The following is a 24,663-nucleotide window of genomic DNA, read 5'->3' on the forward strand; positions in this document are numbered from 1 at the left end:
TTGCACCAACAAATTGTCTCTCAATTTATTGGCCTGTCATGCAGCAAGCCGTACAAGCATGGACTCACTAACACTCTCAACTAGTTGAGGCCTAGGAGGTCCACAGTAGCTTTGGGGTCTTTGAGCCCTCCCAATGCCAACACCACCTGGGCTCCTACCAGTGCCAACCCTAGGAAAGCAGCATCTTGAGGGAGGGAGCCTGTAACCCCCTTTCTGAAGGGATTACGATACATCTGTGGGTTCTCCGGGCTGGGCTGGGCAGGGGAGGCAGAGGAGGAGAGCTGGCCTCACCTCGGGGGGCTTGGGAGGGAGTGTTGAGTCCGGGCTGTCCCAGAGTGCACAGGCTGGAGGGGCAGAGACTCAGGGACACCCAATTCTAATAGGTAACGCGTCTGGGAGGCTTCCCAGGAAGGGGCACCTTGTGGTGAAGATGGAGCTTCTGCTGTTCCTGCCTCCCCTTGAATACTCTGCTTCACCCACTGCTCCCTTCTAATGGCTACCTCTGTCTGCTCTTTCCCTGAACTTGGCTCACATGCTCTTCCTCCAGGAAGCCTTCCAAACCTATTTCCTCAGCTGAGGTTCCGGTGCCTCCTCTGGCTCCCATGGCCCTCTGTGCGCCTCATCCCCCTGGAGGCCTTGCTGACCAGGGTGCAGGGTCCAGCCAGGCATCATCACCCCCTCTGGTCACTGTCTAGGGCACCTCTGGGAACTTGCCCAGCTCTGGATGTCAGGCCTGCGTGACCTGCACACACAGAGATGTTGCACGTGTCCCCAGAGTACATGCCTCATGGGGTGTCCTCATGTGTCCAGGTGTTGCGGATTCTGCGCCTGCCTCTGGAGATGCTGAGGAGGTGGGACCGACAGGATCTCTGGCTTCTGCGGCCCCTATTCTCCCTGCCTCTTCGCCCACCGTGGTCGCCTGCCCTCCCTTCTGGTTCCAGCCAGAGCTCCTGTTTATAAATATCTGCCACCGCGACAGCTAAGTGGAGGGGTCTGGAGGCCACGCTAATTGATTAATTAAACCCTCTCGGTTAATTAGCTCTGTCCCTCCAGGGAAAAAAGTCTAGAGCTGGAGCCAGAGCCTCCTCTGGGCTGGGGGAGGGTTTAATTAGCCTGGGTCAGGCTGAGCCTGATGCCAGCTGCTGGGGGCAGTGGAGAGCCTGGGAGGAGAGGAGTTCTGGGCACGGGAGCCAGCGGGGCCACCTGGGGTGGGGAGAAGGAGGCTCTAGCTTGGGCCTGAACCAGCCACTCCTGATCACCCTGCCCAGCCTCCTGGCTCTTCACCTGAGCCCCAGAGGCCAGGGGCAGTTGGACCTGGAGGAGGAGGGCGGAGGTGCACCGGAGGGGGCAGGACGTGTGGGAGCAAAGGTCCTGGGGAGATAAAGGGCCTTCACTTGGTTAGCATCCCCACACAGGCTGAGGGAGACTCCAGTCTCTAGAAAGGGCCTCTCACCCTTGGCTGCTATAGCACAGTGACAGCCTTGAATGCCAGCACAAGAGCTGGAACTTTCTCTGGACGTGGGAGGACATGGCAGGTTTGAAGCCGAGGAGGGACCTGATCAGGTTTGGGTGTTGGAAAGATCGGGTGGGGTGGGGGTGGGAGAGAATGGGTTGGACAAGCAGGAAAGGCGTGGGAGCTGGCAAAGAGGGGGCTTCAGGTGTCCAGAGAGAGCGGAGGACGGTCAGGTGTGGGGACTTGCGCAGAGGTAGGTCTAGCCTGGGTGTCAGTAGACCTGCTAATGCTGCGTGGCCTGAGGCCACCTAGTTCCCTTCTCTGGGCCTCTCTCTCCTGGTCTGCAAGGTTGGGGGAGGGCTTCCTTGAGGCCAAAGCCTTGGGATGTGAAGTCAGGCACGTTTCCTCACCCCAGGACAAAACACCTGCTTTACCCCTAAGCTGTCCTGGCACCTAGGCATCCTGCCCAGCAGGGTTCATATGTAAGAGCAGAGCCCAGCCCCCAACACTGTAACATCATGATTCCAGACCAGAGGAGCTCACGAGAAGGAGGGGGTACCTGTGCTCCGCTGGCCCCCAGGGAGGGAGCTGGCCGTGGGTACGAGGCCGAGAGCCTGGGACACTCCGACCGGACTGCCACAGCGGCAGGCAGGGCTGCAGCCTTGGCAGGAAGCCGACCCTGGGCTGGTCCTCCAGCTCCCTGAGTGGCTGCCCAAGTGGGAACAATGACCCTTTCACGTCACGCCGCCTCCAGTCACAGCAACTTTGGCGCCGCAGGACAAAGGGGCTGTTTCATCCTTGTTGGGCTGGATCAACAGCCCGCCTGCCTGAGCCAGCCCTGGGCAGGGAGGCTGACTGCACAGCCCAGCCAGAGCCCAGCACTTTCTCCCCATCTGGCCCAGCCACAACTGTCCGGAGACCCTCCTCGCCTTCCCTACCTTTCCCCTTTGGGCTCAGTCAGAGCTGGGCCAGAGTCACTCTCTAAGGACCTGTGAGGACACCAGGCTCTACCCCTGTCCTTCCCGTTCTGAGTCTTGGTCTCCCTGTCTATGGGAAGGGGGCTGGGTGAGATGGTCTCCCAGGCTCCATCTACTACCCTGACCCTGAGGGGCAAGACTTTCCACGTGTGCTTCTGTCCTCAGCCAGTGTTGGGCCCCAGGGAGAGTACCCACGTGGGGACGCACCCCTGGGGTGGGGCGAGCAGAGGCGGTCTCTGGTGTGCGTTCTCACCAGGCCCCTGCTGAGCCTCTCCTCCCGGGGGCCTTCTGTGTTGGGAGGCAGCCGCTCCTGCTCATCCTGCCCTCCTAGCACGAGGGCTGCCTCCCCTCCAGAAGCACTTGGCCAAGGGGCCAGGCGGGCCAGGGCTCTATGCAGGGCAGACTCTCCCTACCCACAGCCCTGGCTTCCGCCTCCTTTTGTTAGGGACTGGGGATGGTAGCCCTGAGCCCCCATGCTCCCTCCCTGCTCCACTTGACCAGGGTTTGCTGGGGCTTCCTAAGAGGGAAAGCAGTGGGGCCTTAGGGAAGAGGTCCCAGTCTGGGGATCAAGACAGAAACTGCACCTCCTACCCCCTGAGGTCAGAGCTGTGTCAGAGAGAAGCCGGAGAATCCAGACGTCAGGGGCCCCAGGCTGCCTCAGAAGCAGGGCTGTGGGACAGGGCGGTGGCCTCGTGGCGGGTGCCCACAGGCAGCCCTGGTGTTGGTAAGTCATCCCCCAGTGGAGTGCGGGGGGGCTCTGGTTGCTGGGGGGCCACCAGACGGTGGGGAGGCAGGTAGCTCAGCCGAGGCCCGGGGGGCTGGGGGGTCACGCCTGGGCACATCTACATGACATAAAGTGCTCAGGCAGCCAGTCAGGGCCAGGATCGCCCCTTCTAAGCTCAACCCAATGGGCTCTCTCCCCAGGACCCGAGAGTGGGCTGAACTGGGAGGGCGGGCTCCTGACGCTGGGGCGGGAGAAAGCCAGGGGCATGTGGGTGCCACAGGTTTCCCCACTTCACAGATGAGAACCCTGAGGCTCAGGGTGAAGCGGCCAGTGTAAGCCACACAGCAGGGGAGCGGCAGAGCAGAGCCACAGCACCTGGGGAGGGGGAGCCGGAGCCTGGGGCGGCACCACTGGGGCCTGGTCTCCGGCTGACCCTACCTGGGTGGAGGGCAGCGGGCTGGCTGTGGAGGGCGGATACGGCGGGGGACATGCAGGGCCAGGCCTGTTCCCTGGTTCCTACAGCTGCCCGTCCTCCCCACCCTGCCCCGCCAGGCCCGGAGGTACTGCACACACGCTGCCCGTTTGCCCTGCCTCACTTCCTCTGACTAAGACTAAAGAATCACCCCTTCAGGGGACTGGAGCCTGGCACCCATCAGCAGGAAATGCCTGGCCCAGCCCTCCCCAGAGCCTGCCTGCCCTGCACACCCCCCACCCCAATCTGGACTCCCAGGAACATGTACAGGTGGGGCCCCTGCCCTGGGTGCCAGGCTCAGCCTGGGAGTGGAGGTAGATGCTCTCCCACCCACACCTGGCCAAGGGTCCCTTCTGTCCCAGCTGTCCATCTTGCTGACCTCCAGCCTCAGAATCCCTGGTGCCTTAGGCTTCCCCCAGCCCACTCGAGCCCAGGACCCCGGGAGGCGGTTAAGGGCTGAGCCCCTGCTCTAACTCCAGCTGCAGAAGACCAAGACCTGGGCTCTGAGCACAGTTTCAACCACCTTTCATTCCACGGCAGCCTCTGAACTGTGTTCCTCGAGGGAATAGAGGTTGAGGCTGCCTCAAGATGCCTGAGGACAGAGGTGGGAGCCTGGCCTGATGACACTGGGGGCTTCTAGGTCCCTGAAAGATCTGCTGCAGCCACCATCAGGGTAAGGTGGGGGCCGGGGGGATGGGGCTTCAGGCAACTTCCGGCTCTAGGTGGGGTCACAGCTCCAACACAGCCCTCAGTCTCCAGGCTCTGCCCCGGGCTCGGGCCCCAGCAGTGGTCAGCACCTGCCCCAAGCAGGGCCTGTACGAAGCTTCTGAGGCCCGCGGGAGAGGCCCAGCTGTCTGAGTGTCCCTCAGCAGCGCTGGGAGGCGGAGGCTCTGGATTCTGGCTCCAGCTCTGGCCCCAAAGGGCAGTGGGCCTGCAGCTAGCTTCCCGCAGCCTCTGGACCTCAGTCTCCCCCGCTGCACACACTGGCTGGACTCACTGAGGGCTGCTCCCGACTCAGACACCCTGAGTTCATGCATAACACCTGCTAGGCCAGACATACCGTGGTCTATTAGTCAACACGCCCCCAAATAGTCACCTCATCTGACTCAAGGGTTCTGGGAGGGGACTACACTCTGTCCTCAGCCTCTGACCTCCCACGAAGGGTCACTCTGAGGAGGAGACACAATGCTCTGATGGCAGCATCCCTCAGCCCCAAGACTCCTGAGGGCCTCTGCGTAGGTGTGCATCCAGCCCACCGCCGCCTTGGGCTCAGTGCGCGGCTCCAAGCTGTATGATGCAGGGCCAGCTCTGCCCTCGCTGGGCCTCAGCTGCCACCTCTACACTGCGAGTCCGTTCCCTCCTTGGGGGCTGTGGCCAGGATCAGAGACCAGAGCTCTGGAAACAGCCGAGCGAGGGAGATATCACGTGTGGCCGTGTCCCGGGGGGGGAGTTCTAAGGCACAGCGGAGTCTGGCTTTGCAGACTGGTCTGCAGTCCCACCTTCCGAAGTGACCCTTCCCTTCTCGGAGCCTCCCTCAGTGAGGATAATAAAGATACCTGTCTCACCAGGTGTGGGAGTGACTTGTCTGAGCCATCAGGCCCCAGGGAGAATGTGAGCAGCTGTTATTGGGTGTGGCTTCTGGGGGCGGGAGCTCCCAGACATCCTCAGAGCCGTTGGCCCTGGGCTGGGAGTGGATTCCAAGAGCCTCACCCCACAGGGGGACGGCCCCTGGGACACACCTTCAGGTGCTGCCCAAGCAGCTACACTGTAGGGTGTGCCCCAGCCAGAGAAGGACCGAGGGGGTGGACGTGCTGCCTTGCAGTGGGGGACACACTCTGGTGACCCTGCAGGTGGGCGGGAGGAGCAGGGTGCTGGGCCACTCTGCCCTGGGGCCAGGTCTCAGGGGACAGAGGGCAGAGAGAGCGGAAGAAGGGGTCAAGCCCTCAGGAAGGTAGCGTCAGGCCTCTCTCCTCTGACAGCAGGACTCTGAGTGCTGCCATGCGAGCCTGAACTCTGGGTTGGAATCCGGGGGCCTCAGACAGTGGCCAGTGGGCTCAGCCACACCCTCCCTCCCAGGAGAATTCTGCCTCCTGGGTATCTGGGGCCAGCAGGGACCCCTGCTCGAAGCTGAAGATGTCACACAAGCTCTCCAAACTCCTCTACCAGGTTCCTATTCTACTGTGAGTGTGGCAACTGAGGCCCAGAGAGTTCAGTACCTTGGAGTTTAGGGGAGGGGCTGCCTACACCCAACACTTGCCTGGGAAGGAATGATGGAATTGGGGTGCTTCATTCCGGGGTCAGACTCAGCCCCAGGGAGGCTTCGGGACAAGGCTACCCCAAGGCCTGACTGCATGGACTCTCCCTTCTGTCCACAGCCAGCTGCCTCCTACCTGGCCTAGTATTGCCTCTTCCGGGAAGCCGCCCCTCCCCAGACTGACTTAAGTACCTTCGCTGTGCCCACTACCCCCTAACGCATGCTGTGAGGGCTTGTCTACCTGTGAGGCCCCCATGAGGCTACAGGAGGGCACGGCTGGCTTGCCTATCCCTGAGTCCTCGCAGAGGGAAGGGTGAGGCTTGATGTCTGTACAGGTGAGTCCTTTATCTCAGGGGGATCCCAGGGGGCTTTGTTCCAGGCCACAAGTATAACAGCTTCCAGAGTAGGGCTGGGTCACAGGTATAACTGCTTCACAACCCACCAAGGACGTGGACCTGTAGGTGCTTTCTGAAGGGCTTTCACCTGCTTGTGTTAAAAGGCCTAAAAATATGCATTACCCAGCTGTCCTGCTCCTGGGAATCTGCACTAAGGGAATCACCACTTGAAGGAAAGGTGAAGCAGTTAGCCTCTAATTTGCTCTGTGGTCTTCGGAGAGTTGATTTCTGAACCTCAGTTTCCCCAAATGTACAACGAAGGGCTGCAAACACATGGCTATTACACCTCATTTGTCCCATGTTCCACCCATGGCAGACATGGTCAGCTGATCACAGAATTCTTCAGTGGTCTAAATCTGTGTCTTCTAACATGCTCCAGATGACCCCTACCAATGGAGCAGAATCTCCCTCTTATTTACAGGATAGTCCCTCCAGTGCCCTGTAGCTGGGGTGCGCTGCAAGTTCTAGAAGCCTTTGGGGGACTCAGTAGACCAGGCCATCTCTGAGGCTAGCTCTGCAAGCTATGGGAAGAAAACTGTCCTTCCAGAAGCTGCCTCTCTCATGCTTGTCAGGGCCACCATGTCTAGAAGTAGGACCTTGTTCTGTGACCTTAAAGCCATCCACCCCTAGCTCACATCAGTCCCAGAAGCTGGTGTCCAGCCTCCCCCAGTGAGACTGTTCCCTCCTACAGGAAGCAGTGCTCTGGTCATGCCCACCATCCTCCCACAAAGGATGCTTCCCACTGTGCCTGGGTCACTGCTTGGGCCTCTGTCTCCCAACCATGGTCCTTCCCTGTCCTCCCTCTCTTCTCTCTGGGACTCAGGCCTTCTCTCTTCCTGACCATGGGGCTCTCAGAGCCCCCCTCCTCCAGGGAGTTGGCTCAGATTTCATCCTGGGAGTCCTACACCCTGTTACTCTTCCAAGTGGTGGTCATTATGAAACAGGAGGGAAAGGGGCAGGACACAAATGCTAGATAAATAAAGAAGGGACACAGCTGTTGGGATGCAATAAAGACCAAATGGAAGCAGCTGAAACCAAGGTGGCTTTGAGAATAGTCTGGTCATTGACTCAAAATCACTCCCCCTTACGCCATAATAGTTCCAAGATGGACCATAAAAGGCCAAAAAGTGGGCAGTGGCCCAATTCCTGGAAAATTTTCACTCTTCACTGAAATAGCAGGAATATTCCTACTATTTATTAGCATATGAAATTACTTAGCCCATAAAAACCTATGACCCCTTGCCCCAGAGCCGTTCTCACTTTCTGAGCCGGTTCACATTCTGCCTATGGAGTGTATATCCCTTTAAATAACCTCACTTCCGCTTTTCTCTGGCTCGCTCTTGAATTCTTTCTTGCATGAAGCTGGGGACCCTCATTTGGCAGTGGTCTGTCCTAAGGACTCCTGCAGGTCTCAGGATGTGATATTTCCTCCTCCTGCAACATCTTTTGTGGTGACCATGAAGGGACCTCAAAAGGCATAATCTTGATCCACTTACTGGCTTACAGCTCCCCTCCTCCACCAGTGGCTGGGACTAAGGCTCCTGAGCTGTGAAGACCAAGTAGCCCCTTAGGTAACAGTTGATGCTGTCCAGGGAATCTGGCAGCGCCCAGATCTCTGGCCATGAAGGAGCTCACTGAGCCTGAGGCATTTCTCTGCTGGCTCTCTCTCCTTTTCCTTTCCCACCTTCTGGTTATATTACTCTCTCTCTTTGGACTTGAGAAGATCCACGAGACAACAACATTGACTTCCAAATTAAGACTGCAGCAAATAATCGGTGACTTGATGGGGTTAGTTTCCCCTCAAGGGAGCCCAATTCCTCCTCCTTATTTTCTTTTGCAATACTGCTTGGCCCCAGTACAAACTAGGGGACCAAGAGATCCGGCCAGAAAATGGGTCATTGAATTACAATACCACCTTGCAGCTGGACCTATTTTATAAAAGGAATGGTAAACGGGAGAGAAGCTTCATATGTCGAAATTGTCATGACCCTATTCCAAGATCCAGATCAAAAAAACTCCTGCCACGTGTGCCTGGCTCACACCCCTTCAAAGTGACTTCCCCCCAACAGGAATTTGATGTTTTAAACAACCCCCTCATCAGTCCACCTCCTTGAGGTCCACAACAGGGAACTCCTACCACCTACCTCTCCAGTTCTGAGAGGGGACATTTTCCAGGCTATCTACCCTAATCACCTCTCCTGGGCTGCTGGAAATCCCACCACCTTACCCCTCTAGCTTGGTCCTGTGTCCTCCATTACTGGAGGTGAGTCCTGCCAGTACTACACGAAGCAGGGCTACCTACCAGCCTCCCAATACCAAACTCTGTCCCTTAAGGAAGTGCCAGCTGGTAATGGAGAAACAATCAGAATCCACATCCCTTTTCCTATGGCTGACTTAGCTACTTGCAAAGAGAAAGTTGGATGTTTTTCCAAGGACCCCAGTCAGTTTGTAGAGGAAATCACCAAGCTGATAACATTCTTTGAACTTGCTTGGGGGGTGGGGTGGGGGATCTACAGGTCCTCCTTTCTACTTGCTGCAATTTTGAAAAGCCAGATCCCTGGTGCAGCCTGGGCACATGCCAACAAACTGGCAGCCCGAAATCAAGGACACATAATCTAACTTACAGGAAGGGATGCAATCCCTGACCAAGATCCCCACTGGAACTACCAACAGAGAGGTAGAGGGCTTGAACACGGGAACCACATGATAACTTGCCTCACAGAAGGGATGAAAAGGTGTGCTGTTAAGCCTGTGAATTGTGACAAAGAACAACACCGGAAGTAACACAGGGAAAAGACAAGAGCCTGGCCCTCTTCCAGGGCTGTTCAGTGGAGGCCTTTAGAAAGTATACCTATATTAATCCCAACACCCCCAAAGGGCAAGTCCTAGTAAATACCCATTTTATCACTCAATCTGCCCCACACATTAGGAGAAAATTACAGAAGGCAGCTATGGGACCCCAAAAATTCTCAACAAAATATTAGCAAACCCTAAATCCAACAACACATAAAAAAGATCATATACCACAACCAAGTGGGATTCATCCAAAGTTCACAAGGATGGTTCAACATACGCAAATCAATCAATGTAACACACCACATAACAAGAAAAAGACAAAAAAAACACAATCATCTCAATAGATGCAGAAAGAGCATTTGACAAAATTCAACACCCGTTCATAATAAACTCTTACCAAAGTGGGTATAAAGGGAACATATCTCAATATAATAAAAGCTATTTATGACAAATGCACAGCCAATATAATACTAAATGGTGCAAAGCTGATAGTTTTCCCGCTAAAATCTGGAACAAGATAAAGATGCTCACTTCTATATGACATGGTATTGGAAGTCTGAGCCACGGCAATCAGGCAAGAAAAAGAAATAAAAGTGTCCAAATTGGAAAGGAAGAGATAAAACTGTCATTATATGCAGATGATATGATACTACATATAGAAAACTCTAGACTCCACAAAAAAACTACCAGAACATATAAATGAATTCAGCAAGGTAGCAGGATACAAGATTAACATTCAAAAATCAACTGCATTTCTTTATACCTACAATAAAATACTAGAAAGTGAATGTAAAAAAAAAAATAGCTTTTAAAATCGCACCCCCAAAATTAAAATACTTATGAATCAAGCTGACCAAGGAGGTGAAAGACTTATACACTGAGAACTATAAAACATTAATAAAGGAAACTGAAGATGACTCAAAGAAATGGAAAGATATCCTGTGCTCTTAGATTGGAAGATTTAATAGTGTTAAAATGGCCATACTACCCAAAGCATTCTACAGATTGAACGCAATCCCTATCAAATTACCCACAGCATTTTTCACAGAACCAGAACCAATAATCCAAAAATTTATATGGAACCATAAAAGACCCAGAATTGCCAAAGCAACCCTGAGGAAAAAATACAAAGCAGGAGACATAACTCTCCCAGACTTCAGACAATACTAAAAAGCTACAGTGAGTAAAACAGTGTGGTACTGGTACAAAAATAGACATACGGATCAATGGAACAGAATAGAGAACCCAGAAAAAAAACCCATACACCCACAGTCAATTAATCTTTCACAAAGGAGGAAAGAATATACAAAGGGAAAGAGATAGTCTCTTTAGCAAGTGGTGCTGGGAAAGTTGGACAGCCACATGCAAATCAATTAAGTTAGAATACACTCTCACACCATGCACAAAAATAAACTCAAAATGACTTAAAGACTTAGACATAAGGCATGACACCATACAACTCCTAGGAGACAGCATAGGCAAAACATTCTCTGACATAAATCGTACTAATGTTCTCTTAGGTCAGTCTCCCAAGGCAATAGAAATAAAATAAAAAATAAACAAATGGGACCTAATCAAACTTACAAGTTTTTGCACAGCAAAGGAAGCCATAAATAAAACAAAAAGACAATCTACAGAATGTGAAAAAATCTTTGCTAATGAAGTGACTGGCAAGGGCTTAATTTCCAAAATGTATAAGCAGCTCATACAACTCAACAACAACAACAAAAAACAACCCAATCAAAAAATGGGGCGAATACCTAAATAGACATTTCTCCAAAGACAAAATACAGGTGGCCAAGAGGCAGATGAAAAGATGCTCAACATCACTAATTATTAGAGAAATGCAAATCAAATCTACAATGAGATACCACTTTACACCGATTGGAATGGCCATCACTAAACAGTCTACAAATAACAAATGCTGGAGAGGGTATGGAGAAAAAGGCACCCTCCTATACTGTTGGTGGGAATGTAAGTTGGTGTAGCTCCTATGGAAAACAGTATGGAGGTTCCTCAGAAAACTAAAAATAGAATTACCATATGATCCAGCAATTCCACTCCTGGGTATATATCCAGATAAAACTAGAATTCAAAAGGATACATGCACCCCTATATTCACAGCAGCACTATTCACAATAGCCAAGACATGGAAACAATCTAAATGTCCATCAACAGATGAATGGATATGTTGGGAATGTAAACTAATACAGCCATTATGGAGAACAGTATGGAGGTGCCTTAAAAAACTAAAAATGGAATTACCATACAACCCAGCAATCCCACTACTGGTCATATACCCAGAGAAAACTATAATTCAAAAAGACACATGCACCCCAATGTTCACTGCAGCACTATTTACAATAGCCAGGACATGGAAGCAACCTAAATGTTCATCAACAGACGAATGGATAAAGAAGATGTGCTACATATATACAATGGAATATTACTCAGCCATAAAAAGAAATGAAATTGTCTCATTTGTAGAGACATGGATGGACCTAGAGACTGTCACACAGACTGACATGAGTCAGAAAGAAAAACAAATATCGTATATTAACATATATATGCAGAATATAGAAAAATGATACAAATCAACCAGTTTGCAAGGCAGAAATAGAGACACAGATGTGGAGAACAAACGTATGGACACCAAGTGGGGAAAGGGGAGCGGGGCAGGGATTGGGGTGGGATGAATTGGGATTGCCATACATACATTACTAATTAGAAAAAAAATATCAAATTGTACACTTTGGATATATGTAGTTTATTGTATGTCAATTGTATCTCAATAAAAGTTCTTAAAGGAAAAAAATAAAAAATAAAAAAATAAAGTTCTCTCCACCAGCAAAATAAAGTTCTAAAACAGAAAAAGAAAAAGAAAAAGAATATCAAATTTTACAGTGTAAATATATGCAGTTTATTGTATATCAATTATATCTCAATAAAATTCTTTAAAAAAAGAAAAAAGAAAAAACAGATGAATGGATAAAAAATGTGGTACTTATATACAATGGACTACTACTCAGCCATAAAAAAGAATGAAATAATGCCATTTGCAGCAACATGGATGCAGCTAGATATTATCATACTAAGTGAAGTAATCCAGAAAGAGAAAGACAAATACCATATGATGTCACTTATATGTGGAACCTAAAATATGACACAGAGATTGGATCAAGACGGCAGAGGAGTGGGATGTAGAGCTCAACTTCTCCCACAAATACATCAAAAATACACGTGGAACAACTCTCACAGAACATCTACTGAACACTGGCAGAAGATCTAAGACTTCCAGAAGGGCAAGAAAATCTCCACGTAACTGGGTAGGGCATAAAAGAAAAAAAGAGAGAAATTGGGACAGGTCCTGCACCCCAGGAGGGAGCTGTGAAAGAGAACACGTTTCCGTACACTGGGAAGTCCACTCCCTATCCTGAGATGCTTGCACTGGGGCAGTCAGGGGCTGTGTGTTGTGGCTCGGGCTTCGGAAGTCAGACCCTGGGGACAGGACTGGGGTTGGCTACGTGGAGACAGCCTGAGGGGCCTATGATGTGGTCATCGCAACGAGGGACTATGGGAAGAAGCCTGGGCCCTCCAGAGAGGGAAGGTGCTATTGTTGGGGGGCACATGAGAAGAGGGGTGGGACTGCCATAGGACCTTCTTTCTCTGTGCATGCTCTCAGGCAGCAGGGCACCACCTATACACTCTGGGGGTGGGTGTGAGCCTCCACTGCCATCTCAGACTCCAGAGGCAGGTACAGACCACTGCTGCTGCTGAGAGTCCCAGGGTCTGGCACCAACTACTGCCCCTGCCTTCCTGGAGCATGTGCAGGCCATGCAACTGCACACCCTCTGTCAAGGGGATAATGGCCAGCACATGCTGAGGAAACAGACGGCAAGCATCCAAACCAAAAACAGCCCTCATGCCAAAAAAACATTAAACCCACACAAGATACTCAGGGATGCTCCTGCACATAAACAGCCCTCCAAGACTACAGTAGATAATTGTTTCTCCTAAACTCACAGAGTAAGAGAAATATAAGCAAAATGAAGAAGCAAAGGAATCACCCCCAGTTAAAAGATCAAGAGAATTCCCCTGAAGGAACAAACAATGAAACAGACCTCTTCAGTCTAATAGACACTAAGTTCAAAAAGGAGGTAATGAAAATACTGTAGGAATTAAGAAAGGCTATTGACAGAAATGGAGATTACTGTAAAAAAGGAACTAGAAACTATAAGGAGGACCCAGGAAAAATTTAAAAATTCATTTGCTGAGGATAAAGCTGAGTTAAAGGCAATGAATAGCAGAATGAATAATGCAGAAGAAAGAATAAGTGACCTGGAAGATAGAATAATGGAAATTACCTAATCAAAACAGCAGACAGAAAGCCAAATGAAAAAAAGTGAAAGCAGGGGACTTCCCTGGTGGTCCAGTGGTTAAGAATCCACTTTCCAATGCAGGGGACACGGATTCGATCTCTGGTCAGTGAACTAAGATTCCACATGCCATGAGGCAACTAAGGCCATGTACTGCAACTACTGAGCACATGAGCCACAACTAGAGAGCCCACGTGCTGAAACTACAGAGCCCATGAGCTCCGGAGTCTGTGTGCCACAGCTAGAGCGCCCACACACCACAACTAGAGAGAAAAGAGTGCACGCCACAACAAAGAGCCCTTGTGCCACAAGGAAGATCCCATGTGTCAGCAAAGGAAACCATAAACAAGACAAAAAGACAGCCCTCAGAATGGGTGAAAATATTTGCAAACAATGAAACTGAAAAAGGGTTAATCTCCAAAGTATACAAACAGATCATGCAGCTCAATGTCAAAAAAAAAAAAACAATCAACCCAATCCAAAAATGGTCAGAAGGCCTAAATAGACATTTCTCCAAACAAGACATACAGATGCCCAACAAACACATAAAAAGATGCTCAACATCACTAATCATTAGAGAAATGCAACTCAAAACTACAATGTGGTATCACCTCACACCGGTCAGAATGGCCATCATCAAAAAAATCTAGAAACAATAAATGCTAGAGAGGGTGTGGAGAAAAGGGAACCCTCCTGCACTGTTGGTGGGAATGTAAATTGATACAGCCACTATGGAGAACAGTATGGAGATTCCTTAAAAAACTAAAAATAGAACTACCATATGACCCAGGAATCCCACTCCTGGGCATATACCCAGAGAACACCATCATTCAAAAAGTTACATGTACCACAATGTTCACTGCAGCACTGTTTACAACAGCCAGGGCATGGAAGCAACCTAAATGTCCATCGACAGATGAATGGATAAAGAAGATGTGGCACATATATACAATGGACTATTACTCAGCCATAAAAAGGAACGAAATTGAGTTATTTGTAGTGAGGTGGATGGACCTAGAGTCTGTCATACAGAGTGAAGTAAGTCAGAAAGAGAAAGACAAATACCGTGTGCTAATGCATATATATGGAATCTAGAAAAATGGTACTGATGAACCTAGTGGGAGGGCAGGAATAAAGATGCAGATGTAGAAAACGGACTTAAGGACATGGGGGAAGGAGAGGCTGGGATGTAGTGAGAGAGCAGCTTTGACATATATACACTACCACATGTTAAAATAGATAGCTAGTGGGAAGCTGCTGCATAGCACAGGGAGATCAGCTCAGTGCCTTGTGACAACCTGGAGGGGTAGGATAGGGATGGTGGGAGGGAGGCTCAAGAGGAGGGGATATGGGGATATATGTATACATATAGCTGATTCACTTTCTTATACAGCAGAAACTAACACAACATTGTAAAGCAATTATACCCCAATAAAGATGTACAAAAAAAAAAGATCCCACATGCCGCAACTAAGACCCGACACAGCCAAAAATAAAATAAAATATTTTTTAAAAAAGAAAAACATTAAAAATGTGAAAGCAATATAAGAGACTTACAAGATAATATAAATTGCGCTAATCTATGCATAATAGGGATTTCAAAAGGAGAAGAAAGAGAAAGGGGGTATTTTAAGAAATTATGGCTGAAAACTTCCCAAACCTAAAGAAGTATACAGATATCCAGATACAGGAAGCACAGAGGGTCCCAAACGGGATGAACCTAAACAGACCAATACCAAGATATATGATAATAAAAATGGCAAAAGTTAAAGATAAAGAGAGGATTCTAAAGGTAGCAAGAGAAAAACAGAGTTAATTACAAGGGACTCCCCCATAAAACCAACAGCTGATTTCTCTACAGAAACACTGCAGGCCAGAAGAGGGTGGCAAAATATATTCAAAGTCTTGAAAGGGAAAAATCTGCACCCTAGGATACTCTACCCAACAAGATTATCATTTAGAATAAGAGGAGAAATAAAGAATTTCTCAGAAAAGCAAAAAGTAAAAGAATACAGCAATACTAAACCTATTCTAAAAGAAATATTGAAAGGTCTTCTCTAAGTAGAAAAGGAGCAAGAAGATATAGGAAGAAGGAAATCACAATTGGAAAGTAAATCATTTAAATTAGCCAGTATACAGATCAAAAACAAACAAACAAAACACACCTATCTGTGAAAACTATGATAAACACAAGGAACAGCAAAAGGATGAAGATGAAGATGTAAAAAAGGACATCAAAAATCATAAAATGTGGGGAAGCAGAGTAAGAAAATGCAGATTCTTTTTTTTTTTTAATTTTTAAATTTTTTTTTTAGAATGTGTTTGAACCTATATGACTATCAGTCTAAAGCAAGCAGATATAGGAAGGGGTTAACATACTTGAAAAACAGGGCAACCACGAATCAAAAACATACAACAGATTCACAAAAACCTAAAAGAGGAGAACACAAGCATAAAATAAAAGGAAATCATCAAACCGCAAAAAGAAAAAAAAAAAAGGAACAACCGAGAAACAAAGAATCAACTGGAAAACAATGTTTAAAATGGCAATAAATACATGTGTATCAATAATTATCTTAAGGACTTCCCTGGTGGTGCAGTGATTAAGAATCCGCCTGCCAATGCAGGGGACACAGGTTTCATCCCTGGTCCAGGAAGATGCCACAAGCTGCAAAGCAACTAAGCCAATGTGCCACAACTATTGAGCTTGTGCTCTAGAGTCCACAAGCCACAACAACTGAAGCCCGCTCACCCAGAGCCCATGCATCACAACTACTGAGCCCACATGCTGCAATTACTGAAGTCCATGTGCTTTAGGGCCCGTGTTCTGCAACAAGAGAAGCCACCACAATGAGAAGCCTATGCACCACAACGAAGAGTAGCCCCTGCTCACTGCAACTAAAGAAAGTCTACACACAGCAACAAAGACCCGACACACCCTAAACAAACAAATAAATAAACAAATACCTTAAATGTCAATGGACTGAATGCTCTAATCAAAATACATAGAGTGGCAGACTGGATAAAAAAAAATAAGAGCCTAAGTACACTGCCTAGAAGAGACCCACCTTAGGGCAAAGGACACACACAAACTGAAAGTAGGGGGATGGAAAATGATATTTCATGCAAACGGAAATGACAAGAAAGCAGGAGCTGCAATACCCATATCAGACAAAATAGACTTTAAAGCAAAGGCTATAGAGAAAGATAAAGAAGGATACTATATAATGATAAAAGGATCAATACAAGAAGATGATTTTACACTTGTCAACATATATGCACCTAATATAGGAGTACCCAAATACATAAAACAAATACTAACAGACATAAAGGGAGAAATTGATGGGAATACCATAATAGTAGGAGACTTTAACACCCCACACACATCAATGGACAGACCTTCTAGACAGAAAATCAATAAGTCAACAGAGATCCTAAATGATGTAATAGAACAGTTAGACTTAATTTATATTTCAGGACATTACATCCAAAAGAACAGAATACACATTCTTTCCAAGTGCACATGGAACCTTCTCTAGGATTGACCACATACTAGGGCATAAAACTAACCTCAATAAATTTAAAAGTATAGAAATTATTTCAAGCATCATCTTTGACCACAAAGGCATGAAACTAGAAATCAACCACAGGAAAAGAAATGAGAAAAAAAAAATGATTACATGCAGACTAAACAACATGCTACTAAAAAACCAATGGGTCAAAGAGGAAATCAAAAAGCAAATTGAAAAATACCTTGAGACAGACAACAATGAAAACACAACCATACAGGGACTTTCCTGGTGGTCCAGTGGGTAAGACTTTGCCTTCCAATGCAAGGGGTGTGGGTTCGATCCCTGGTGGAGGAGCTAAGATCCCACATGCCTCATGGCAAAAACAAAACAAAACAAAACAAAAAAACAAACAAACCCAAAAGCAATATTGTAACAAATATAATAAAGAGTTTAAAAATGGTTCATATCAAAGAACAAAAACAAAAACACACAAAAAACCCACAACTATACAAAATCTATGGGATGCAGCAAAAGCAGTTATTAGAGGGAAGTTCATAGTGATACAGGCCTTTCTCAAAAACCCAAAAAACAAGAAAAATCTCAAATAAACAACCTAACCCACCACCTAAAAGAATAAGAAAAAGAAGAACAAACAAAACCTAAAGTCAGCAGAAGGAAGGAAATAATAAAGATCAGGGAGGAAATAGAGATTAAAAAACAATAGGAAAAAAAATCAATAAAACCAAGAGCTGGTTCTTTGAAAGGGTAAACAAAATTGACAAACTTCTGGCCAGGCTCACAAATAAGAAAAGAGAGAGAACGAAAATAAACAAAGTAAGAAATAAAAAAGGAGAAATCTCAACTGATACCACGGAAATATAAAAAAAGCATAAGAGAATACTATGAACAATTATATGCCAACAAATTTGACAACCTAGAAGAAATGAATAACTTTCTAGAAACATACAGCCCACCAAAAGTGAATCAAGAATAGGTAATTTGAGGGAGGGTGGGGGGGACTCGAGGGGGGGGCGTCAAGGAAGGGAGGGAATATGGGGATATGTGTATAAAAACAGTTGATTGAACCTGGTGTACCCCCAAAAAAAATAAAATATAATAATAAAAAAAAAAAAAGAATAGGTAATTTGAACAGACCAATGACTAGAAATGAAATAGAATCTGTAATTAAAAAAAAAACAACTCCCCCCTCCCCCCCAAAAAAACACCTTACAAACAAAAGTCCAGGACTTCACAGGTGAATTCTACCAAACATACAAAGAACTTATACTGATACTTCTCAAACTCTTCCAAAACATTGAAGGGGAAGAAACACTCCCAAAGACATTCTATAAGGCCACCATCACCCTGATACAAAAACCAGACAAAGATACCACAAAAAAGAAAATTACAGGCCAATATCTCTGATGACTATAGACGCAAAAGTTCTCAAAATATTAGCATACTAAATCCAACAACACATAAAAAAGATCATACACCACAACCAAGTGGGATTCATCTTAGGTTCACAAGGGTAGTCCAACATACACAAACCAATCAATGTAACACACCACATTAACAACAGAAAAGTCAAAAACCACATGATCATCTCAATAGATGCAGAAAAAGCATTTGACAAAATTCAACATCCATTCATGATAAAAACTCTTACCAGGGATTTCCCTGGTTGCGCAATGTTTAAGAATCTGCCTGCCATTGCAGGGGACATGGGTTTGATCCCTGGTCCAGGAAGATCCCACATTCTGCACAGCAACTAAGCCCGTGCACCACAACTACTGAGTCTGCTCACCACAACTACTGAAGCCCGTGTGCCAAGAGCTCATACTCCACAAGAGAAGACACTGCAGTGAGAAGACCACGCACCACAATGAAGAGTAGCCCCCGTTCGCCACAACTAGAGAGAGCCTGAGTACAGCAATGTTCACGCTGTGAATACGGCCAAAATAAATACATAAATAAATAAAAAAATAAAAATTAAAAACTAAAAAAAAAAAAAAAAACAACCCAAAAAACAAAATCTCTCACCAAAGTGGGAATAGAGAGAATACATCTCAACTTAATGAAAGCCATTTCTGACAAACACACAGCCAGAATACTAGTCATTGGTGAAAGCCTTCCCACTAAAATCTGGAACAAGACAAGGATGTCCAGGGACTTCCCTGGTGGCACAGTATTAAGACTCTGCACTCCCAATGCAGAGGGCCCAGTTTTGATCCCTGGTCAGGGAACTGATCCCACATGCATGTCACACTAAGGAGCCTGTGCGCTGCAATTAAGAAGCTGAGGAGCTGCAACTAAGACCCAATACAGCCATATATATATATATGAAGACAAGGATGTCCTCTCTCACCGCTTCTATTCCACATAGTATTGGATGTCCTAGCCACAGCCATCAGACAAGAAAAAGAGATGAAAGGTATCCAAATTGGAAAGGAAGATGTAAAATTGTCACTAGATGCAGATAACATGATACTACATAGAGAAAACCCTAAGGACTCCACTCTAAAACTACTAGATCTAATAAATGAATTCAGCAAAGTAGCAGGATACAAGATTAACATTCAAAAATTGGTTGCACTTCTTTACATTAACAATGAAATATCAAACAGGGAATGTAAACAAACAATATCTTATAAAATTGCACCATGGACAGCTACATGTAAAAGAATGAAATTAGAACACCCCCTAACACCATACACAAAAATAAACTCAAAATGGATTAGGGACTTCCCTGGTGGTGCAGTGGTTAAGAATCTGCATGCCAATGCAGGGGACATGGGTTTGATTCCTGCTCCAGGAAGATCCCACATGCCGCGAAGCAACTAAGCCCATGAGCCGCAACTATTGAGCTTGTGTGCCTCAACTATTTAAGCCCGTGTGCCTAGAGCCCATGCTCCACAACAAGAGAAGCCACTGCAATAAGAAGCCCATGCACCACAATGAAGAGTGGCCCCCACTTGCCACAACTACAGAAAGCCCGTGTGTAGCAATGAAGACCTAACACAGCCAATAAATAAATAAATAAATATATTTTTTCTTTAAGAACTTTTATTGACAATTGACATACAATAAATTGCATATATCCAACGTGTACACTTTGATACTTTTTTTCTTATTATTAATGTATATACGGCAATCCCAATCTCCCAATTCATCCCACCCCACCCCCCTGCCCTCCCTGCCCCACGTTCCCCACTTGGTGTCCATATGTTTGTTCTCCACATCTGTGTCTCTGTTTCTGCCTTGCAAACTGGTTGATTTGTATCATTTTTCTATATTCCGCATATATATGTTAATATATGATATTTGGTTTTTTTTCTTTTTTCTTTTTTACAATAAACTGCATATATTTAGAGTGTACAGTTTGGTATCCCAAACTCCCAATTCATTCCCCACCAACCCTCCCCGCTTTCCCCACTTGGTGTCCATATGTTTGTTCTCTACATCTGTGTCTCTACTTCTGCCTTGCAAACCGGTTGATCTGTACTATTTTTCTATAGTCCACATATATGTGTTAATATACAATATTTGTTTTTCTCTTTCTGACTCACTTCACTCTGTATGACAGTCTCTAGGTCCATCCATGTCTCTACAAATGTCCCAGTTTCATTGCTTTTTACAGCTGAGCAATATTCCATTGTATATATGTAGCACATCTTCTTTATCCATTCGTCTGTTGATGGACATTTAGGTTGTTTCCATGTCCTGGCTATTGTAAATAGTGCTGCAATGAACATTGGGGTGCATGTGTCTTTTTGAATGATGGTGTTCTCTGGGTATATGCCCAGGAGTGAGATTGCTGGGTCATATGGTAACTCTAGTTTTAGTTTTGCAAGGAACCTCCATACTGTCCTCCATAGTGGCTGTATCAATTTACATTCCCACCAGCAGTGCAAGGGCATTCCCTTTTCACCACGTCCTCTCCAGCATTTACTGTTTGTCGATTTTCTGATGATGCCCATTCTAACCGGTGTGAGGTGATACCTCATTGTAGTTTTGATTTGCATTTCTCTAATAATGAGTGATGTTGAGCAGCTTTTCATGTGCCTCTTGGCCATGCGTATGTCTTCTTTGGAGAAATGCCTGTTTAGGTCTTCTGCCCATTTTTTGATTGGGTTGTTTGGTTTTTGGGGGGGTATTGAGCTGGATGAACTGTTTATACATTTTGGAGATTAATCCTTTGTCGATTCATTTGCAAGTATTTTCTCCCATTCTGAGGGTGGTCTTTTCATCTTGCTTATAGTTTCCTTTGCTGTGCAGAAGCTTTGAAGTTTCATTAGGTCCCACTTGTTTATTTTTGTTTTTATTTCCATTACTCCAGGAGGTGGGTCAAAAAACATTTTGCTCTGATTTATGTCAAAGAGTGTTCTTCCCATGTTTTCCTCTAGGAGTTTTATGGTGCCTGGCCTTACATTTAGGTCTTTAATCCATTTTGAGTTTATTTTTCTGTATGGTGTTAGGGGGTGTTCTAATTTCAACTACAGAAAGCCCATGTGCAGCAATGAAGACCCAATGCAGCCAATGAATGAATGAATGAATGAATAAATAAATAAATTTTTTTTGATATCTATTTCTTCTTTATTTATTTTTTTATTTTTTTAAATTATTTTTTTGGGGGTACACCAGGTTCAATCATCTGTTTTTATACACATATCCCCATATTCCCTCCCTTCCTTGACTCCCCCTCCCTCGAGTCCCCCCCACCCTCCCCGCCCCAGTCCTCTAAGGCATCTTCCATCCTCGAGTTGGACTCCCTTTGTTATACAACAACTTCCCACTGACTATTTTACAGTTGGTAGTATATATATGTCTGTGCTACTCTCTTGCTTCGTCTCAGTTTCCCCTTCACCCCCCGCCCCCTCCCATACCTCAAGTTCTCCAGTCCATTCTCTAAATTTATTATTAAAAAAAAAAAGAATCTGCCTGCCAACGCAGGGGACGTGGGCTCAATCCCTGGTCTGGGAAGATCCCACATGCCACAGAGCAACTAAGCCCCTGCACCACAACTACTGAGGCTGCACTCTAGAGCCCATGTGCCACAACTACTAAGCCTGTGTGCTGCAACTACTGAAGCTCACGCGCCACAAGAGAAGCCACCACACTGAGAAGCCCATGCACTGCAATAAAGAGTAGCCCTGCTGGCCACAACTAGAGAAAAGCCCACATGCAACAAGGACCCAAACACAGCCAAAAATAAATAATCTTAAAATTTAAAAAAAATGGATTAAAGACCTAAATGTAAGGCCAGGCACTATAAAACTCTTAGAGGAAAACATAGGCAAAACACTCTTGACCGTAAATCACAGCAAGCTCTTTTTTGACCCACCTCCTAGAGTAATGAAAATAAAAACAAAACTAAACAAATGTGACCTAATGAAACTTAAAAGCTTTTGCACAGCAAAGGAAACCATAAATAAGACGAAAAGACAACCCTCAGAATGGGTGAAAATATTTGCAAACGAAGCAACTGACAAAGGATTAATCTCCAAAATATACAAATATCTCATGCAGCTCAATATCAAACAACCCAATAAAAAAATGGATGGAATACCTAAATAGACATTTCTCCAAACAAGACATACAGATAGCCAAAAAACACATGAAAAGATGCTCAACATCACTAATCATTAGAGAAATGCAAATCAGAACTACAATGAGGTATCACCTTACACCAGTCAGAATGGCCATCATCAAAAAATCTAGAAACAATAAATGTTAGAGAGGGTGTGAAGAAAAGGGTACCCTCCTGCACTGTTGGTGGGACTGTAAATTGATACAGCCACTATGGAGAACAGAATGGAGATTCCTTAAAAAACTAAAAATAGAACTACCATGTGACCCAGCAATCCCACTCCTGGGCATATACCCAGAGAAAACCATAATTCAAAAAGACAGGGACTTCCCTGGTGGCGCAGTGGTTAAGAGTTCACCTGCCAATGCAGGGGACATGGGTTCGATACCTGGGCCGGGAAGACCCCACATGCTGTGGAGCAACTAAGCCCCTGCACTACAACTTCTGAGCCTGTACTCTAGAGCCTGTGAACCACAACTAATGAGCCCACGCACCACAGCTACTGAAGCCCACATGCTTAGAGCCCTTGCTCTGCAAGAAGAGAAGCCACCACAATGAGAAGCCTGTGCACTGCAACAAAGAGTAGCTCCTGCTCGCCAAAACTAGAGAAAGCCTGTGCACAGCAACAAAGACCCTACACAGCCAAAAATTAATTAATTAATTAATAGTAAAATAAATCTTAAAAAAAAAAAAGACGTGCACCCCAATGTTCATTGCAGCATTATTTACAATAGCCATGACATGGAAACAACTTAAATGTCCCTCAGTGGAGGAATGGAAAAAGAAGATGTTGTACATATATATACAATGGAATATTATTCAGCCATAAAAACAAATGAAATTGGGTCATTTGTAGAGACATGGATGGACCTAGAGACTGTTATACAGAATGAAGTCAGAAAGAGAAAAACAAATATCATATATTAACTCATGTAGCTGGAATCTGAAAAAATTGGTATAGATATTATTTACAAAGCAGAAATAGAGACACAGACATAAAGAACAAACGTATGGATACCAAGGAGGGAAGAGAGGGGTGGGATGAATTGGGAGATTGGGATTGACATATATACACTACTATGTATAAAGTAGATAACCAATGAGAACCTACTGTATAGCACAGGGAACTCTACTTGGTGCTCTGTGGTGACCTAAATGCGAAGGAAATCCAAAAAAGAGAGGATATGTGTATGAGTATGGCTGATTTGTTTTGCTGTACAGCAGAAACTGACACAGCAGTGTAAAGCAATTATACTCCAATAAGAAAATAAATTTTAAAAATAAAAATAAAATTGCACCCCAAAAAACCTAGGAATAAATCTGACCAAGGAGGTGAAAGACTTATACACTGAGAACTATGAAACATTAATAAAGGAAATTAAAGAGGATTCAAAAAAATGGAAAGATATCCCATGCTCTTGAATTGGAAGAATTAATATTGTTAAATTCCAATACTACCCAAAGCATTCTACAGATTAAATGTGATCCCTATCAAATTACCCATGACATTTTTCACAGAATCAGAACAAATAATCTAAAAATTTACACGGAACAATAAAAGACACAGAATTGCCAAAGCAACCCTGAGGAAAAAAAAAAAAGCAGGAGGCATAATTCTCCCAGACTTCAGACAACACTACAAAGCTATAGCAATCAAAACAGTGTGGTACTGGTACAAAAATAGACATATCTATCAATGGAACAGAATAGCCCAGAAATAAACCCACATACCCATGGTCAATTAATCTTTGACAAAGGAGGCAAGAATATACAAAGGGAAAGAGACAGTCTCTTTAGCAAGTGGTGCTGGGAAAGTTGGACAGCCGCATGCATATCAATGAAGTTAGAATACACTCTCATATCATGCACAAAAATAAACTCAAAATGACTTAAAGACTTAGACATAAGACATGACACCATACAACTCCTAGGAGACAGCATAGGCAAAATATTCTCTGAAATAAATCGTACTAATGTTCTCTTAGGTCAGTCTCCCAAGGCAATAGAAATACAATAAAAAATAAACAAATGGGACCTAATCAAACCTACTAGCTTTTGCACAGCAAAGGAAGCCATAAATAAAATGAAAAGACAACGTATGGAATGGCAGAAAA

The 24,663-nt window shown here is 45.7% G+C and overlaps 1 long non-coding RNA gene across 1 annotated transcript in view; it reads left to right on the plus strand.

The window, feature by feature from the left end:
- The first annotated feature begins 2,748 nt into the window (after positions 1 to 2,748).
- The window catches only part of LOC130834383 (uncharacterized), a 38,147-nt gene continuing 16,232 nt past the window's right edge, over positions 2,749 to 24,663 (plus strand). Inside the window, exons 1-2 of the long non-coding RNA XR_009048682.1 lie at positions 2,749 to 3,154; positions 4,167 to 4,299. This is a non-coding gene — a long non-coding RNA (uncharacterized LOC130834383). The remainder of the gene's footprint in view (positions 3,155 to 4,166; positions 4,300 to 24,663) is intronic.

This window comes from Hippopotamus amphibius, chromosome 13 (assembly GCF_030028045.1).
Source record: "Hippopotamus amphibius kiboko isolate mHipAmp2 chromosome 13, mHipAmp2.hap2, whole genome shotgun sequence".
NCBI classification, from domain to species: domain Eukaryota; kingdom Metazoa; phylum Chordata; class Mammalia; order Artiodactyla; family Hippopotamidae; genus Hippopotamus; species Hippopotamus amphibius.